The sequence below is a fragment of the Eptesicus fuscus genome, chromosome 11, assembly GCF_027574615.1.
Source record: "Eptesicus fuscus isolate TK198812 chromosome 11, DD_ASM_mEF_20220401, whole genome shotgun sequence".
Taxonomy (NCBI): domain Eukaryota; kingdom Metazoa; phylum Chordata; class Mammalia; order Chiroptera; family Vespertilionidae; genus Eptesicus; species Eptesicus fuscus.
The window spans coordinates 57,141,924-57,151,458 of record NC_072483.1 but is presented as its reverse complement, the minus strand read 5'-3'; the positions used below and the strand labels follow the sequence as shown (position 1 = coordinate 57,151,458).

Below are 9,535 nucleotides of genomic sequence, written 5' to 3'. Positions count from 1 at the left end.
TTCCCCATAGAGAATTGCCATCTGGAATTCTTAAAGCAGGTGCAATCAAATACCTACCTTGGTGATTGAAAAATATCTCAATAAAGGACTCCTAAAATTTTCAAACTTAAAAATAAAACCAAAATAGTAACTATAGAGACATGATTTCCTCAGCTTCTGGTCTGGCTCATGAGGTCAGCTACAACTTCCTTGTCAGCATCTCTAGACTTCTCCGGAGGACTGATGGCTTTTTCGGTAGCACACAAACTCTCTTCCAGTTTCTGTACTTTTGCCATCTGCAGCTCACACTTTGCCATCTCTTTCGCTTTTTCTTGGCACAGACTCAAGAATGTCTAAGATTTCTTTAGAATTGTTTTCTTTATCTTCTTCAAATTATATTAATAATTTGTTATTGTGTTCTTTTTCTGCTTCAGAAAGCCCCATCAAATTATTCAGACCAGGTTTCAGAGCCTCATTTTCTTTTTTTTTTTTTTTTGAAAGTTGGTCAACTTCACACTTCATTACTTCTTATAAGTTTTCATGGAAATCTTGGGAATACTTCATGTAATCAGCCTCATCTTTCTCTCCGGTCAGAAAGCTTTCTGGTAGTATCTGCCCTGAAGGGAGCTGGGCCAGGTGTTCTTTGAGCCTCTTCACTTCAACTCGGAGCTGGCTCACATGGACTTGGGTGTCCTCTGCCTTATTTTTAATCAGCTTGGCCCTTTGAGGAAAATTTAGAATTGCTAGGGTTTCCCCAAAACACCTGGATCCAGGATGAATATTTGCATCTATGGCTGTTCTGGCATTACCTCCAAGGAATTCCCGGAGTAAGAAGGTGAGCTTGGGGTCTCTGTAGCAAATATGTCTGTCTCCCACATTGACAAGGGTGGTAATCACTTGGCCCAAGTAGCTCAATGACAATTTATATTACCTGCTTCCTTCAACCTCATCCCTTCCGCATGGGTGTGTCTGCCTTTGAGATCCGGCTAAGTCCACCGGATTGAGTAGGGAGGTTTGTATATTCATAGTCTCGTTGCTTTTCTTCATTGACTCTACTGTAATGGCAGAGAATGTATGAGATGACTTTGAGGCTTCTGTATTCATTGAAGTCGATGCCACATGCCTGTTTCTCCATCCTCCATACAACACCTGATACAGGGTCCAGCTGCTGAGGTCACCACCTGCTCCACCACCAACAAAGACTCTCTTCTTGATATACTCCCTTACGTACAGCCCGGCCGATGCAGAGTCCAGGAGGTCATAGATCTGCTCATTGTAGATTTCAATAAAGGAACACTTAACAAAGGAAGCTCTTTCCTGCTCCAGCCTTATCATTTTCATGATCAATTAAGAAACACAAATATTCAAAACTCGGTGGGATTACTCCTCTCAGGTTATGAGAAAAATGATCATATTCAGATGGTCCCATCGTAGTATACATTTTCCCTGAGCCAGTCTGTCCATATGCAAAGATGGTGCCGTTATACCCGCTCATGCAAGATTCCACAATGCCTTTGGCCGCAGTTGAGAACGCAGACTCCTGAGTGGTGTCCATGCCGGCAACATGATCAAAAGTGAAGGTCTTGGGCTCCCGGTGGGAGTGCAGCTGGAGAGTTGTAGAGGAGAGCACACTTAAGCGTAAGTTTTGCTCTCCATCAGCTGATCCAGAACCCTCTGTAGGTGGACGAATTCGCACAAAATCTTTGATGGCCTCACCTTCATTACTTGGATGGTTAGACTGACAATCTGTCATACTGCGTAACTCAGTTGTGGAGCCGGCCACCATGGCGCCCTCACCTCTGGATCCTGAGACCAACTCAGGGATCCCCTCAGCTCCAGATGCTGCGAGTGGGTTCCCCCGGCTGAAGATGGCCAGGATTTGAATTTGGTGTTGAGGCAAGCACTGAGGCCGCAGTGTTGCCTGGCTCCTCTGTTCTATCCCTTCTACCACACCCCTGTGGATCTCCAATTTCATTAAATTTTAATTTACCCTTCTTATAATGTTCTTTGTGTTTGTTTGTTTTTTGGCAAAAATATACTTATTTTCATGTTGGTAAGCTGAAAATCAATAGTATTTGCATATTTATGAAAAATTTATTTCTATGTTTTAGAAAAAACATAGCTCACTGAAAAGCCAAAGAGTAGGCTAAAATTGTGTTTCTTACTCTGTGGGTTTAATGCTATGATTACAGAGTCTGATTGCATTCTTCATTTCTATACCCCACCAAAAGCTTCTTATACACTCAGAAGTTTTTTCCAAGACCACAAACATGGATATGCCGTATGGTGGTCTCCTTCCTCAGAGACTGCTCTCCCAGGGCCTCTCTTTCTAACTACAGTCTGACGTAGGTCATGGTTAGTCCTCCTGCACAGCAGTTGTCCTATGATTTTGCTTCACTGTTCTCTTGGGTTGGAGTCATTGTTTCCTGGATCTCATGCATTTTGTGTATGACCTCATTTAGTGGAGGCTTACCATCAACTAACCATCTAAGAAAGACAATTTTTATTTTCTGTCTGCTATTTGTGTCTGGGTAAATATGTATAGAATTTTAGGTTGCAAATATTTTCCCCTCAGAACTTGGAATGCTTTCCTACACATTCTTCCAGTATATCCATAGTTCCAATTATAGTCTGATTCTTGTTCTTCTGTAGGTAACTTATAGGCTGTGTGTGTGTGTGTGTGTGTGTGTGTGTGTGTGTGTGTGTGTGTGAGTGTGTGTGAGTGATTTCTCTGGAAGGTTTTAGGATCTTCTTTTGGGTCCCAGAATTTGACAATTTCACTTAAATTAAAAGTTAAAGTCCTGCCAGTCTGGCGTGGCTCAGTGGTTGAGGGTCGACCCATGGACCAGGAGGTCACGGTTCAATTCCCAGTCAGGGCACATGCCCAGGTGGCTGGTATGGGCTCGATCCCCAGTGTGGGGCATGCAGGAGGCAGCCAATCAATGATTCTCATCATTGATGTTTCTATCTCCCTCTCTCCCCCTCCCCTCCTCTCTGAAATAAGTAAAACATATATTTAAAAAATAAGTTGAAGTCCTGCCCTGGCTGGTGTGGCTCAGTTGGTTGGAGCATTGTCCCATACACCAAAAGGTGGCAGGTTCAATGCCTGGTCAGGGCACATATCCAGGTTTCAGGTTCAATCCCCAGTTGGGGCCTGTTCAGAAGGCAACTGTTTGATGTTTCTTTCACATCTCTTCCTCTCTCTCTCTCTCTCTCTCTCTCTCTCAAATCAATAATAATTTTTAAAAAGTTAAAGTCCTTACAGTGACCTGCCCTTCCTATCCCTTTCAATACTGCAACCCTTCTGCTTCTGCTCTGTACTCTCCTAGTCTCTCTGACCCTGTTCTACCTTTTTCTTTATTCCAGACGTATTCCTTCTAACACACTACAACGTTTACTTATGTTGTGTTTATTATCTATTTCTCCCTGCTAGAATAAAATTTTCATGAGGTCAAGAGATTAATTTACCCTCTTAAATAACTAGAACAAAGCCTAGTACCTTGTAAGTGCTCAATATATTTTTCTTGAATGATATGGATTCAAGAAAGAAACTGGCATGCATTTTAGATGGACTGCTATAAGCCGATAGGCCTGTCATTTGTGGAATGCAAAGAGCTGTTCCTTCAAAAAATGAGGTAGTTTAAACAATAAATCCATTAAATGGGACTTTTTGGACATTAACTTGAGGGACCAAACAGGAAGCTATAAAAGAAATCAATCAGTCCTATTAGGGTTGGTAACACCACTAATGAAAAACTTTGAGGGGAAAAAAAGAAATTGAATGTCTTTTATTTTATTTTTGGATTATAAAATATTAACCTGTTAAAAAAAAACCTTAAAAAGAGAACCAACTGCAGTAATGTAATCTCTTTAAATTAATTTTTTAGAGAGAGAGAGAGAGAAAGGGAGGTTGGGAGGGAAGGAGGGAGGGAGGGAGAGAGATTATTGTTCCACTTATTTATGCATTCATTGGTTGATTCTTGTATGTGTCCTGACTGGGGATCAAACCCGCAACCTTGGTGTATTGGGACGATGCTCTAACCAACTGAGCTACCTGGCCAAAGCCACACTAGTGTCATCTTAGTTAATTCAATAAACATATACTTCAGCTGATGCATTTAATTTTAATGAAAACTGGAAACTGGAAAAGATTACAGCATAAAGTTTAGAGAACAATTGTTTATTGGTAGTTTATATTTGTGAGGATTTCTTATAAATGGACTTGTGTACATATTTTAAATTTTATTCATTTGTTCTCCAAATACATATTGAATGCTGAGTCCATGGATCAAAAGTGAACAAGATACAGTCCTAGTCTTCAAGGTTCAGGTAGTTTAGGGCAGGGCAACACGCAGATGAACAAGCCTAAACTTACAAGGTGAATAGTTAAAATCGAATTTTCTGATTCTCTAGAATATTGTTTACTGGTAGAGTTTAATTTAAAATTCATATCTTCAACACTTTGTTAAATGCACAATATAATTTACAAACACTCTTAGCTCCCATAGTTGAAATGTGAGATACATTTTGACATTTAAATATCTATTTTATACCCATTTTGCAATTAATTAAAACATGATACTAAATGTTCTAACTAGAAACCTCTTTGAATATTATAATTACAAGCTTCCTGATTTTTGAGGTGCCTTATCCACATTACATTTGAGCGTCTTGAAACATACAATTTGTATGCCTGGATGCTGGATTTATTAGTCAGAAAAGAAATGAGAGGCAGAATAAAGCAGTCATTGTTGGAGCCACATTTCATTTGAAGAGTATCTTGAAGATGAAATAGAGTTGAAGCAGGTTTGGCCAATATTCTGCTAACAGCTAATCATCTGCTAATCATCATGAGCAAATCTATTTCCCTCAGCGCGGTGTCAGGACACACATTGACTTCTAGGGGGGCTGAGCTTTTAAAGTTCAAGACATTACTGGGTTTTAAAATTTTCACTTGACAGTACTCATTTGATAGTAATTTGGCCAAAACGGTATTCAAAAATACTGTGTATAAATGGCCACCTGAATACATTTCTCCCTTAAATTGTAAGACCTATTGGCTTATAGCAGTCCATCTTAAGGCTGGGTGAGGAGTTTTTCTGTTAAGGCTTATTCACACCAAGGCATGCCAGCTTTTGTTGCCAACTAGTTATGATTCAGAAGGACTAAAACTAGACTCTAGAATTTCTTTAATTGGAGAATTACTGCCTGGATTCACTTTTTATGGCTTGATCCCATAATGGATGAATTGGCCTACAGCTGAGGGAACACATTTCATGTAGGGCAGATCTGTGTGGGGGTATTTATCCACTGGATTTATATGGTATATTTTATCCCAAATGAAGAATGTTAAAAAATATTTACTTGAATAAAAAGTCAAATACCAGGATAGTCACAAGGGAAGAAAGAAAAGATAGTCAAGCCAAAACAAGTTTGGCTCAGTGGATAGAGCGTAAGCCTGTGGACTGAAAGGTCCCAGGTTCGATTCCGGTCAAGGGCATGTACCCTGGTTGCAGGCACATCCCCAGTAGGAGCTGTGCGGGAGGCAGCTGATCGATGTTTCTCTCTCATCGATGTTTCTAACTATCTCTCTCCCTTCCTCTCTGTAAAAAATCAATAAAATATATTATAAAAAAAAGATAGTCGAGGAGAAGGAAATATGGTTATTTGGAAGAAGTAAGATAGAGAATAAAGTAAAGACATTATATATGTATTCTATATCAGACATATATATAATATATAATCAGACACATATACAATGTCTGATATATTAAAGAACTAAGGTGTTTGATTGTTGGTGCTGCAAGGCACAATTATTACTGTTCTAATTTATTTTAAGAAAGGGAAAACATGCTTCATTAGACAATGACTTTTGCTTTTGACATATTATATAGCAGATTTTAACACATCCTACCTAATAAAATAGTAATATGCAAATTGACCACACCTTCGCTACGCCCAAGCCATGCCCACCAGCCAAAGCCACGCCCACCAGCCAATCAGGGCGAGTATGCAAATCACCAACAAAGATGGCGGTTAATTTGCATACGCTGAGGGAGGGAGGAGTGAAGACTGAAGACAACTTAGAAGGAAGAGGGAGGAAAAGCGGAAAGCAAGGTGGCTGCCAGAGGGAAAGCCGGGGCGAGGCGGGGCAGGGTGGGGCAGGGCGGGCAGCAGCAGCGTGCGGGTGCAGGTGCGGCGGCTGCAATGGCGACTGCACAGGCCGCTTGCAGGATTCTTCCTGCAAATGGGCTACTACTCTCTATATAATTCAGTTTTATAAGGCCAAAGTGTTTACTCTGTGAACTCAAATTTCACAGGCAGAAAGTAATGCAAACTAAATGAATCAACTACCAATGTTCAGCACCCTAGCATCTCTTAAAGGTTATAAGGATAAAATAAATTTTTTTTGTTCTTAAAGATCTAACAATCTATTTTGGTAGATAACACATGACACACTTGGAGGATAATATAAGGTTAAATAAAAGCTTATATTTTTTCTTTATTAATATAAACTAAGTTATATGGTAGAGAGTGAGATACTTTTAGAAATTCAAAAATCAGTGTGAAGAGGTCAGCAGTCTTCACAGATGAAGGTGGTTGGGTTTAAAGGATGAGATAAAGGATGAAAAAGACATTCAGATGGGAAAATACTATGAAGCAAGGTATGAAAAATATAAATTTGATAACTTCTCATAAAATATTTTGATATGAAAAAAGTAATAACTACAGTATTCTGAAAGTGCAGCTCAAAACCACAAGGCATCACCTCACATTCATTACTATATCTACTATCACCTCAGCTGCTGTGGCTCAGTGGTTGAGCCTCAACCTATGAATCAGAAAGTCACGGTTCAATTCCTGGTCCAAATCCCCGTCAGGGCACATGCCGGGGTTTCGGGCTCCATCCCCAGTAGCGGGTGTGCAGGAGGCAGCCAATCAATGATTCTCATCATTGCTCTTTCTCTCCCTCCCCCTCCCTTCCTCTCTGAAATCAATAAAACTATATTTAAAAAAAGAGATATCTATTATCAAACAAAAAATGGCAAAGTTTGGTGAAGATTTAGAAAAACTGGAACCCTTGTGCACTATTGGTGGGAAAGTGAAATGGTACAGCCTCTATGGAAAACATTATGGGAACACAGAAGGAAGGATTTGAGGGGTTGTGGGTGTACATGAATTCCAGACTAGAATCCATGAGTCCATTTCATTCTTTAATTGCACAACTATTTACTGTTGTATCTATAGCACCTTGGGTTTAATACATGTTTTTAAAATGAGTAATATTATTTAGAATCATCTGCGATAGCTGCTACTCAGTACACAAAACTCTCTCAAAGAGCTGTTTATAGGGACAAACTCTGGTTTTTTATATACAGTTTTTGTATAGAAGCAATACTGAGAGAATAATACTAAGCTGTTGAGCTGTGGAGAAAGAGATTGATCGATTCAGGGGAAGGGCCTTGGGAACAGCAGAGGTCACCCTAGGCCAAGGTGACCAGACGTCCCGCTTTTGGCGGGACAGTCCCGATTTTTAACAATTTGTCCCGCGTCCCGCGGTGTTTTAAAAAAGTCCTGATTTTTGGAAAGAATGCACGACAAGCTAGGGAACAGCGGGAGAATGAGAAGGGAATATACGGTTTTCGGCAGCCATGTGGCTATTCAGCCAGGATATGAGTTTTATATTATTTTTGTTAATTTTATAATGTTAAACTTTAATAATAACAAATAATTGTTGAGAACTGATTATCGAGAACTGCTTATCAAAGTTCGCATTGTTGATCAGTTGTTAGAATTCGACCACCATTGTTTGGACTTACTGAACAATGGCATTTTTTGGGATTGGCAACGACGAAAACATTTTGTAACTGTCTCTTAGACGATACACATCGTACTGCGTGATAGTAAGCTATTAAACAAGTGATGTCATTACAAATCAGCTATTCAGATAATTTAGGTAAGTAATTTATTTATTTCATAAATACATAAATTTTCTTGAATTTAGCAGACAGGACTCGTATTATTTATATTTTATAGTGGCGGCAAAAAGTCTAGCGCTGGCCTTGAAAGTGACACAACTTAAGTTATGGCAAATTCAGAGAAAAAAATAATACAAGTTAGTATTGTTATTATTTAGAAAGAAATATAGGATTAGAATAATTTTTAAAATATAGTTACTTTATAACAATCAAATTAATTTAATTTATAAACTAACAATAAAATATGTTCATGTAATTATGTACCTACTTACTGTGTTTTTAAGCAATATGTATATAATAATTTATAATATAATTTTAAATTATTTTTTTTAGATTTTTAACATAATGAGTAAGAAAAGAGGATGCAAATTCAACGATGATCTAAGAAGTGAATTTCTTTTTATTAAAAAAACCAAAAGTGATTACAATATAGACCAAGTTTTTAATCAAGAACCCTTCTCTCCCCCCCTCTCCCCCCAGGCCGAAACCGGTTTGGCTCAGTGGATAGAGCGTTGGCCTGTGGACTCAAGGGTCCCAGGTTCGATTCTGGTCAAGGGCATGTACCTTGGTTGCGGGCACATCCCCAGTAGGGGGTGTGCAAGAGGCAGCTGGTCGATGTTTCTCTCTCATCGATGTTTCTAACTCTCTATTCCTCTCTCTTCCTCTCTGTAAAAAAATCAATAAAATATATTTAAAAAAAAATAAAAGACACCCCCCCCTCCCCCTGCCTGGTCAATGGTGTCCCGCTTTACCAATGTTAAATCTGGTCACCTTACCCTAGGAAGATAATATACCCCACCGGGCACTTTCAGAAGATGGTGAGACCTCTGTGTATTACCAGTCTTCAGTTTTGACTAGACAATCTCTAGTCAGTTCTTTGTGTTTGAGAATTCTGACCTGAGTGAGGAAGCAGGATCATAATTTTCCAGCCTTCTGATAGCTTGAGCCCATTACATAGGCTCTAAATAGTGAAATGGCTCCAAGGTTCCAAGTTGGGAGGGAGTAATGAAAGGAAAATGAATTGCACATATTCTCTTCCAAAACAGTCCTGCCGAGTGCCAACCAATTCATTTTTTTCTCCTGTAATTTTCCTACCTCTTCTAATTCAGTAAACAAATTTTTCTGACAGATGATTATAAATTTGTCATTTGGGGTTCTACATAAAATTTCACTAATATCTTAGACAACATTTTGTGTGTGGGTGTGTTTTTTTAAAGAAATTAGTTCTTTAAAAACTTGATTATGGAAAATTTCAAATAGAAAAAGTAGAATAGTATAATTAGCTCCCATTTCTCCATTATTCAGCTGTAATGACTAACAAGATATAGTCAGTCTTGTTTCATTTAACAACTACCTCCAGCTCCTAGATTATTTTTTCCTTTCTCTCCCCCACTCCCCCCACCCCGCCCAATTCTGGTCATTGGCTTATTTTAAAGCAAATCCCAGACATTATTATCATTTTGTAAATACCATGAACACACCTAAATACAACCCCCCTTCCCAAAACAACACTTGATTAATATCAAATATCCAATTAGTATTCTAAATAATCCCAGGTATTTCATAAATATTTTTGC

At 38.9% G+C, this 9,535-nt stretch overlaps 1 pseudogene; it reads right to left on the bottom strand.

Moving 5' to 3' along the window:
* Nucleotides 1–507: 507 nt before the first annotated feature.
* Nucleotides 508–1,765, bottom strand: LOC103283468 (kinesin-like protein KIF15; annotated as a pseudogene).
* Between the last annotated feature and the right edge of the window lie 7,770 nt (nucleotides 1,766–9,535).